Here is an 11,247-nt window from a genome sequence, read left to right on the forward strand (position 1 = left end):
CCAGAATCTAAAATTGGAAGAGTTGTATTTTTTCATTATTCTAAGGAAATGCCTAGCGAAGTGCACAGAAGAGCACTCAGCCATTTCCAGGGGAAGAGCAGGGACTGGCTGTGGTCCCTCTACCCAAGTGTCAGTTGAGTGCAGCACAGAAACCTATGTTTTCTCTGATAATTTCCACACGTACATCCACATAAGAGAAAACTCAAGTAGAGGCCAAGCGTCCATCCAACACCACTGACATTGCACACACAAGTAAGCCACGATGCGTGCCCATCCCCTGGCTCCCCATGCCCACAGCACTTGCCTGTAATGGTTTCCAGCTGCCATGGCCCCTGTCCAGCCGGCAGAGATTTTCTCAACCCCAGCTTGGCTGCTGGCCGCTGCCTCCCTGGCCTTCAGCACCACCTTCAACATTCACAATCCTCTTATTCTCCTCTTGCTCTTTACCAGAGTTACTAGGGCTTTTCCCAAACTTAGGTCTGTTCCTATAGGACCCTTTCCTTCACCTGTGCAGACCAGCACTCTACCCCCAAACTTTATACTCCATTCACTAGATAATGACTGAGGCTGCAGAGCGTATTGCTCAGATATGAAAATATATAACTGCCTTGGGTTTGGCATCAGCTTTTCAGCCGGTGTGGCTGGACATTTGTCCCATCCCATGTGTTTTGTTGCTTTTCATGGCTGCACCTCATCACTGTGGCCATCTCCAACCAAAACCTGCTAAGAAAACCCCAAAAAGCAAGCTGTACCCATGGGGAACCTGTCCCCTCCAGGGGACACTGGGGTGACCACCTCGGGTGACTGTGGTGCACAGTGTGGGCTGCAGCATCCCTTCTGAGCCAGGACCCCCTGTACCTGGCAGGTCTGAGGGTGCTCATGCAACCACCCACTGGGGCTGGTAGCACCCCCAGCATACTCCGAGGCAGCTCACACCAGGGGACAAGGACTGGCTATGGATGCCTTGGATGCTCCTCCGCCTCGGATGCTCCTTCCCGAGCAGGAGAGGGAACCCACTCCCAATGCAGGCAGCCAGGCAGCACAGCACAGACTGCTCGGACAGGGGACATACTTATCATTTGAGAGCTGCCATCCACAGCAGATGTATGCTCTGGTACAGTAATATTTCCATAAAGAAGTACAGTCGTCTGAATGTAAACCTCAACTTGTTTTTGCAATGAATTTGGGGGGAGATTTCCAGAGCTGCAATGACCCCATCTAGTTCCAGCACAGTTAGCCCAGCAGACCCAGTTTAGTATCATGAGAGGGCTGGTGAGGGTCAGCTGTACTGCACCACTTCTGTTCTTGTCCAAGGATTAAAATAGCCCCTGCCAGACACCAGCCAGCTCAATGGGAGAGGAGGCAGTTGGGACTGAGCCTGATGGTGAAAAGAAGGAATACTTATGCTCCCCCATGTAAAAAGAAAACCCCAAGGGATCTCATGACTTGCAAAAGCTGTTTCCAAGTCCTGGCAGTCCAGGTAAAAGGTTCAAGCACCAGATTTAAGAACAGTCTGAGCCTGGGTCTACCCAGCATTTAGGAGGGAGGCTGAACTAAAGCGGTGAAGGAATGCCAACCTCCATCACCAGCAGCACAGAGGGAGGCGATGGCTCTGACCCTGCCATCCTTTTTCCTCCAGCTAGGTCAAACACAGGCAGCTTTCAGCAGGGGTTTAAAGCGAGGCTCAGCCTGAAGGCATAGCAAGATGCCACAAGAGTCACCTTGCGCCAGAGGGAGGTTTAGAACAAGGGTGGAAGGTGTAGCCAAGGACTGTGGCAAGGGCTTTTTGGAAAACGCTGGTGAGAACAAAGCTGTATTTACTTTGCTGGGGTTAGTTTGGAGCTACAGTAGGATAAATGAGACCAAGATCTAGTTTAGTTGTTAAAGCAAATGTATCTGACATTGACTTCAATAGACTAATTCCAGATTTACACTACACTGAACCCAGAGCCAACGAATACGCAGTGCAATGATAATTATATAGAGAGCAATATAGAAAAACAAATCGTTGTATTAAGAGAAACAAATAGATCCTGGAGAAGCGCAATGTTTTTAAACTAGGCCACAGTGACTTGGGCTGGTCAGTGCCTATTAGATCTTCCTCATGTCCGGGCACTGGGTTTCTGTATCTTAATTGTGTTGAGAAGCTCAGGTAGAAGAAAGAAAAAGCAATTAATCTTTCTCTTAATAGAACGGTGCATTTAAATAATAATAATGATTAAAAAATGCCAGACCAAATAAAAGCCACAGCAAAATCAAGGGAAAGGCAGATTCAAGCCAACACAACTTTCTCAGGCTTGCAGGGAGCGTTTTCTCCTGCACTGCAGACCTTCCTCCCTTAATGCCTCCCTCCTCCAGTTTCCCTTGTCCACACAAAGCAAGAAGTTCAAGGTAAACATCTGTTTCTGCTTGCTAACCTTTCTTCTTTTCCTTAGGAGGCTCTTACTGCTGACAAGGGCACTGCACATATTTCACTCCAAAAGATCAAGCGAGGATAAAGGGAGTGGTTTCCTGCTCCTAAAAGCAGCCTGTGCCAGAACAGTAATGCTGTTTAAGCACGGCTCTTCGTCATCGCCAGCATGAATGAAAAGCCAAGGCAGCCCTGGGACACAGCGAGCAAGATCAGGACAGCAAGCTGACCTCTGGCTCCGACATCGCCAAGCCACCATTTTTGGCCTGTTTGTCATCGCTTGGTCCTTTGGGCATCACCTCTGTGAGCCATGGTGCAGAGAAGGGGTGGGGGCAGAAGGAATTCCTCTGAGAAAGCGCTCTTGCCCTGCACACATTAAAGCAGCAACTGCCCAGCCTGGCTGCATCCCGCCTGCCTGCTGTAGCCCATCACCCCGGGCTCTGGTGCAGCCCCCTCAGAGCTGCACACAGCCTGGTCACGCAATGCCAAGTGACATTTTATTTAGCCTGTTTCTGAGGAGCAGAAAAAAAGGCAGAGTCTTACGCTTTCCAAAGCCCCTCAAGTCATACTCTTTCCACCCATAGTTTTCATCTCCACCAGCAGAACACAGCAGCAAGCACCCCGGGTCCCTGCGGCCTCTCTTTGCTTGTGCAGACCTCATGCCTCCACCTCATCGCCCTCCTTCCAGCGCTGGGGCGTCTGCCCGCCGCCTCCAGCTGACCCGGCACACCCCTCGCCCTCTGAAACGTTGGGAGAGATGAGATCATCCAGAGCAGCTTGTAAGACAAACATCCTGACAGCTCGCGCTAACATTTTCCACAGGTTTCTCATGCTCCATTAGCTCCTACTAGATAGTATCGCAAAGCGGACGCCGTAATTAATGGCTTGTATACTTTTGCACACACGGGTTCTTATAATCCCTCTGCTCCTTTCCAAAGAGAGTCAAAATCACCGGCCCAAGGCAGCAAATGCACTCAGTAAATCTGTGGTCTTGGCAATCACTTATAACCTGTTTTTCTGACAATCTTTCCTCTGCTTCTCCCACCTATATGTATTTCTTGAAGAAAAAAAACAAACCCCAAACAAAACCCACGGCCATCTCCCTTTTAAGGTGTGAGGCATAAACAGAAGGGCATAAAACGAAGGGCATAACTCAACTAAAATCCTTCATCTCAATCATTTGCCCACAAAGCTTGGGGACCAAGGAAAGCAGATGCAAATTTTCTTGCCTGGACCTAAGCTTTAGCTAGAGTGATGACAAGAGAGAAGTGATGGAAGCGAGAGAAGAAGGGCTTCCCTACGCATCCTGGGCTGAAAAGGGAAAGATAAAAATGCAAAATGTGAGTCTTTCCTGGCAGGAGAAGCTCCTTGCTGTGAGGTCTGATGGAGAGGAAAGGCTGCTGAGAGGAGCAGTGGAACCCCTCTCACACCAGTGACTCTGGCACAGAGAAGAGGGCCCTTGCCACAGCTTGGGCAAAGCAGCTTCTCTTCCAACTTTGACCTCTGGAATGTTCAAGTCAAAGCTCTGCTTCATTTGGAGTCACAGGGAGTTTCCCTGACAACCCCAACAGATCCACAGTTCCATGTGCAATCACAGAAGGGTTCAGGCTGGGAAGGGGTGCCCAAACACCCTCCAGTCCAGCCCCATCAGAGCCGGGCCATTCACATCCCTGCTTCTGCCAAAGGCCGCACAGGAGCTGTGCTGCAAACAAAGCTTCCCAAAACATCCCTCTGGAGTGCTGTACCCAGGCAAGGCAGTCTGAGGGGTCGAGCCTATCCTCAACTGGCAAGGTCTGGCTGGCTTCCACGGGGACCGGGAGGGAGGGTTGTTCTGGTCAGACCTGGTACACAAACTATTAAAGTCAGCCTTAACAGCATACCCATCATCTTGGCCAGCACTATAAGAGATCTCCAGCTCCATCCTGGTCTCTAGCTATGCCATGCTTAAAGGCAGATGCAGAGCCACCTGTTTGCTCCACCTTTGTCCAACACAAGCAGTGCCACATCCCACGGGACACAACCTCTGTTCTGCAACAAGGCACGCTGTGGCCACATCCTTTTCATAAGCAAGACTGTAATTTCAACACTTCCAGAGATCCCCTACACACCTTCTTCCAGAGGAGATCACCAACGATGGTGCCACCAGACCCTTCCCCTCCCACAGGCGAGGACCAGCATCTCTCCCTTGCCCCACAGCAGCATCTGACCATGGCTGCAGCATCTGCATGTGCTTACGCTCCTGGTGGTAACAAAATGGTGATCATGGTGGGATGTTAAGGGGCACATAAATAGAACCAACGGAGTCGTTATTACTGGTGTTGCAGTTCAGGCAGGCATCACCGATATTTACGGTGAAGTACAGTGCTGGGTTTTAGCAGTATTTGGGTTTAGGAGCCATTACATTATTGTGAAATATGCACACTGTTGGTGGATGCTTAAAGCTCTGCTACACTGTGGCGTAAACTTAGTATTAATTTTGGCTCGATAGAGGAAATTGAAAATGGTGCCCTTGAAATCATTATGCTGAGTGAAATTCAGCAACAGGGGAAAAGACGGCCTGGAGGGAAATAATAGAAAATTTACTGCAGGCAGCTGAAAGACCTTGTGGGACTTGCTCAGCCCAGGCCCAGAGGAGGATGTTGGGGCAGCATGGTGGGATGCAGGGGATTCTGGCATCAGAGTCCCAACACCACAGCTGCACCTTTCTTAATCCCGAGCTGGTAGAAACCTGACAAGCCCCTGGGAATGACTTTTTGCCTGTGAAGTATCATTTGCTCTGATTTTATCCCTATTTATGTAACTTTATGGGGTAAAGGTACAACGTTCCTGGAGCGAGGACAAAGCCTGTACCTACACCCCTAGAGTGTTACTCATGTCTGCCAGGGTCCTTCTGCCCCTAGGTACTGCGTACAGGCACTACTTGAAAGGATGCTACCCAAGTCATACAGGCTGTGTCCTGAGAAGCGGTACATATGATGAATTCAACCATTTTGTCCAGTCAGCCAGTACCCTGCATCTGCCAAACCACGATCACTGACAGTGCCCAACACTGGTTGGCAGGGCAGGGTTGTGCATCGTTCTCTGCAAACCCAAAGGAAAACATGGCACATCCCAACTGCCACATCACAAGCCTGCTGGTAAGAGACATACAGATGGCAAAAGTGAGTGGGCCTGCTTTTGTGTATGGATATATAAAAACAAAAAAGCCCATTTCAGCTGACACCCCATAGTATTGCCTATTGAGTTTGCATGTCCATTTCCATGACCGTTCTGGTCATGCAGAACCTGAGTGACCAGCGCTTGGTCTGTAGGCACAAGGGATTTAAAGTCTATTTCAATAAGCATCAGAAATAACTGAGGTTTATTGAACTGAGATAAATTCTTGGATCTCATCCACATAGAAAGGAAATACTCAGAATTCATGTGAGAGTTGACTCAGACCTGCCCTTTCAACCTCATATCCTGACATTACAACCTACCTATATAAAAAAATAATAATAATAGTAAAAAAATCTAAAACCTCTACTGGGGCTTCAGCAAGCAGCAGAACTGAGCCCAGAGCAAGAGGAAAAAAAAAAATAAAAAAAATCCAAACCCAAAGAAACCCAGAAAAACAAACCCTTGAATAGCACCATGGGAACAGCTGCTGGTGTGTACTCTCCTTTTTCTCTGGCTTAGGAGAGCAAAACCCTGCAGCTGGAGCGGAGAGGACCCATCTCTACCTGGGCCCCACTAGGACAGCAGGTCACAGGCATTAGCTGGGTGATGACAGAGGAAGCAGCTGTTCCTGCTACCCCAAAGCCCATGAGGAGCTGCAGGGATGGCTCCACAGCAGCAGCATCCCCAGTACCCCCAGCTCTTTCCCACAGCTGTGGGAGTGCAGCCCATGGAGTGATGCCAGCCCTGGGGGTGCAAGCCCCCACCAGCTTTTGGAGGAAAGCAGCAAGCAATCAGTGGATTTTCCTGTTCTTTACAAGGATTTGCAAGAACAGAGGTCTGGCTTGGTATGGCTCACATTAGTTTTCATATGTATAAAACTATGCTTGGCAACACTGCTGCCCTTTATTTAATGCAGATTGTGTGTGCTCCCCACTCCCAGTCTGAGCACAGCAAGCATTACCTCACCAACTGGATACAATTTCTCGGCTCCCTGACTTCAATAAAAATTCTAACACCTGCAAACTTTTTAAACAAATTATGTACATTAGAGTAGAACACCCCACACACACACGTTCTCCTGATCTAGCAGCCATGCGTCTTGAAACCAAATCCTCTAGAAGACATCTGGTCCATGCTGGTGTCATTATTACAAGGCTCCCCCGTGGCACTGGTGGCAGAGAGCCCACGGACCTGCTCCACAATAGCCACTCTGTAGCCTGTGCTCTCTCTGACACACTTTGCTCCCTGGGAAGCTGACAGATTTGCTTTCAAGAGAGCCTTAAAACAAATAATAATAAAGAAATATCTGTTTGTAAACATAAATAAAACAATGGAAAGCAAAGAGGGAATCCTGCAGGTGCCAATACTGAAGGGGTGTTAGTGCCTGAAGACTTCATACCATGGAGGCTTTTATCATAGACACATGCACAGGGATACCAGGAAAAGTGTCCAGGCTGCAGAGAGTGTGGAGCAGGGAAGAAGGAGAGGTCTCCAGCTTACATTCCTGGGTACAATCATCTGCAAACCTGCTTTCCTTTCCCACCCCAGCAGTAAAACAAGCGTATACTTAAGATCTTGAGTAGCTGCTAACTAGGAGCTGAGCGCTGGGTGGGTTGAGAGCAGCATGTTTTCACCAGACGTGAGGCCCAGGATTGCATAATTCAGGTATGTGCAAATAGATTTGCTAGAGCGGGTTCCAAGAAAAGGCTCATTCATCTAAAAATCCTCTTGTTTTCTTTTCCCCCAGACCTTCAAAGCACGATTCCCTTTCCAACAATAATGGAAAAAAAAAAAAAGAAAAGATGCCACGAACCCCCACCTCTCTCCAAAGGCCTGCACAGCAAAAGGGCCCACGTGCAAACCTCATGAGCAACCTTTGTTCTGGTGGCATTTCCAGCCCAGTCACTAGGTCAGAGAGAGCACGCACAAGTTTAATTAAACATCCAGGCTGTCTGTTGTTGCTTTATTATCACCTGAACCTTCCCACTGCTTCTCTAGCAAGACCTGAGGCACATAATCCTGACAGTGAATTAACAGGTTTATCTTGGTTGATTGACCCAGACTTTGGAGCCATAGGAAAAAGAACAAGGGCTTGAAGTTCAGCAGAGCTCGGTGTCAAGTATCACTCCTAAATGACACCCCAGAGCTCAGCAGGAGCAGTTTGACTTCCTTACTCAACATCCTGTCACCAGCAGCCTGTGCAAACCATGCAAATGCTGCAATTAGTATCAGAGATAAACCAGATCCATTAGTAGATGGAAAGGGAACTCAATCTGTTTTACAAATGGAAATGAAGTAGCAGCCTCAATTAGAGGATTTTTAAAAACATGCAATTTAGCAAAATGTTGATTTCCTTTTCGTTTACTTCATTCTTTGTCTTTTAGATACTTCAGCTCAAGTAGCAGGCAGTATATTAACCGACCAGATTTTGGCAATGTATTTAATAATCAAGCTCAAATAAGTGCTCTTAGGAAATAATTTTATTTACAGTTCAGCTGGGGAAGAATATTAAAGCTTGAGTATTTGGGTAAAATTATTACCCTACAGTAATATATTTTGAAGGCATTTGGACTGTAGATGACTAGTACTAGTGAGTCAGAGCACAGTATTTGACCCTTCAGAAAATTCATCATCTGTTTAGGACATAGCGCAGCATTTGACCTCCAGCTTCACCCAGCCAGGGTAGGCAGCCATTGCCAGCAACAGTTCTAGTACCTCCCTCACCCATCCTGTCCCCTAAGTCCCAGCAGGAAGGTTCCTGGCAGGCACCAGAATCGCTCCTAAACTACCAGACTCCCTCCTCCATACAGTTGCTTTATGTATGGATATATTTTACCATTCTGCAGCAGGACTGGAGTTTGGAAACACTGCATGAAGATATTTTAGCATGCACATGCCTGTATAATTTTTATTTTTTTTTTTAATTGGTCCAGCCCACGTTACTGTTTAAATAATTGAAGGTGCTGAGCATTAAACATATTTTGCCATGCTTTCTCCATGGCACCTTTCCCACTCCAAAATGTTTGGAATCTGAACAGAGACTAAGCATTAACTAATTAAATTTCTCAAAACAAAGGTTAATTAGTGTGTTTATTTTGGATTATGTGTGTATTGAATTATTAAACACTATATGGTACCATGGGAAAAAAAAAAAAAAAAAAGGCAGGATGAAAGAAGGAAACATTCCTAAGCCCAAGGAATGGTTTCTCTGGCTGCCATGCAGCTACATTAACCATTTATTTACAACTTCAGCACTACACTTCTCCACCAACCATCATCTGACGGGCTTGAAGGCTAAAAGCACAAGCCTTCCCCAGTCCAAAAGGGAGGTCCAACAGCCCTGAACTGTGACTATAGGGGATTCACATCATTTTAGGATGATGAATAACATAGATGCAGGGAACCCATATTTGGCTCAGGATAACATTATGCTGAACGCCTCATCCAACACACACGCATGCTCCTCTTGTGGGCCTGTTTGCTGTGCCAGACACGGCAGCTGCCAAGGACAGGAGGTCCCTCGCAGGGCCCTTTGGACAGGAGTGTCCTCTTCTCCCTCCACGCCCCCACCACTCCCTTCCTTTTTGCTCCAAAGGTGGAAAGTTTGCAACATGCAGCCGATGTTCCAAATACTTAAATTAGACAGTTATCCGTAGACCAAGATAACAACTGGAGTCCGAGAGCAAGACCACACTAAAAGAAACAAGCTAGTCAAGATTCACCCAGATTCTAGTTTTCATCTTATAACGGTAGCATCAAGCCACACAGGATATATGCATAAACCACTTGCAACACATAAGAGATAGGAAGATACAAGCTGCTACCAGTCACATTGCAATTACCTGACAGCACATAAATATATATACCTGCCCTGAAAGGAAGGCACACGGGGCACTATTTTCAAAGAAAAAGGGAATCTAAAAAGATTTCTTCCTTTCTCAAGTTGATTGCGTGGAGCAATACTTAATATATGCTTGGCCTACAGCAATGGGAACAGTGTCAGATTTATCTACTTTAAGCATTTCCAGCATGCCTATCATGGTGGGTTTAAGATCCATTTTATCTGAAGACTCTTGTGACAGCTGACATGAGAACCTTTCTTCATCACCAGAATAAGCCTCTGTATTTCAGCTTTCAATTCATTTTCTATACCAAAAGTCCTAAGCCAGTTACAAAACACATCTCTTCTTTCAAAGCATCCTGCATTGCTACAGTGAACAATAACCAGCTTGATATCCCGAATAGCAGAAGAAAAGTAAACTCACAGGCACTCCTCAGATGAGAGATTATTCCTGAGTTGTGTTTATCCAGAACCTGGCCAATACCCATGGAAGTTTCTCTCCTGATGCCCCATGTCAGTAGAATATAAACTTCAATATAATATTGGAAATGCAGATTCTGAGGACGCTGTCAGACGAGCTTTGCTGTCACTTGCAAGGGGGATGAAAAGGACAGTTGGTTGAGGATGGGCATCAGAAGCAAAAATGGGGAGTCCCTGGTTTATCACCTTGTGATTGTCTTCTTGTGATTGCAGCACTATCTGCAGGAGCAATCAGAGCTGCACCTGACACCTTCAGAGGAGGCAGAAGTAGCTTCAGCTGCTTGTTCTCACTCTGATGTCCTGTTCCTATCCCTCTAGGTCAGGACGACTCCTCAGTTGTGAATCCTTGCCTGGACTGCCGGTTATTTGCCACTAGACTTTTTTTTTAATTCATTAGGAAGGCAAACCTAATTAAAGTTACTTTACTGAGGGACCCTATACCAACACTTGCTTTAAAGAAGCAAATTGTTAAAGCCAAAACTCCTTTTTATTTTTAAACTCAAATATTTTTGTCCTGCTGTAGGAAAAGAAAATACATATCTTTGAATGATGGATATCTCAGAAATCTGATTTTACTCCCCTTTTCTCCTTTCCTGATGGTTTTATGTTTCACATTCATACCCTTTGGGAAAATTGCCTCGGAAACTTTTCTGATGATACGGTGAAGGTCATCTACAGTAAATGTGAGACAAAGTGAACCCAGATCTCAGGCTTTGCAAATGTTCATTATGTAAATTACAGGAGCTGTGAAGATGGAAATGAGGCATACAGATGCTGTTATGCACGAAAAAGCAGAGGGGAAACTTCAGATTTCCTTTCACTACAGAGGCAGTTGGTGTCTACAGGCACTCTCCTCCCTGCAGTATTTCTAGCATGAAAAGGTCTCATATTCTCTATGGGTGTTATTTCAGAAATTATTAGCTCTGTGGTTCTCAGTGAAGGCCAAGGACTGGGATAGATCTTTAAACTCATCACACATCTGGGGAGAATCGAGGGCTAGATGCGGCTGCAACCTGCATGGGAGGAAATGGGGAGGGTGTCCCTGTAGGGCAGTTGTGAATGTCTGTCTAGTATCTTTATTCCTGGGATTAGTTTTTTTGATTGCTGTTAGCCAAGACTAGTCTCAAGGCGGAATGTATCTGTGTTGTGAACTGCAGTGCAGAGATGCACGAGTGGAGGAGATAAAGATTCAGCACTTGATTTCATGCATCCTTGGGCATATCACTTCCTGAGCATTTCAATAGGAAATGAGCACCTTTGGGGGGGTTTGTGTTGTTGAGGTGGTTTTTTTTTTTGGGTTGTTTGGTTTTTTTACTAAATGCCTTTGGGTAGCTGGTTTTATCATGAGAAGCCAACA

The sequence above is a fragment of the Strigops habroptila genome, chromosome 8, assembly GCF_004027225.2.
Source record: "Strigops habroptila isolate Jane chromosome 8, bStrHab1.2.pri, whole genome shotgun sequence".
Classification (NCBI taxonomy): domain Eukaryota; kingdom Metazoa; phylum Chordata; class Aves; order Psittaciformes; family Psittacidae; genus Strigops; species Strigops habroptila.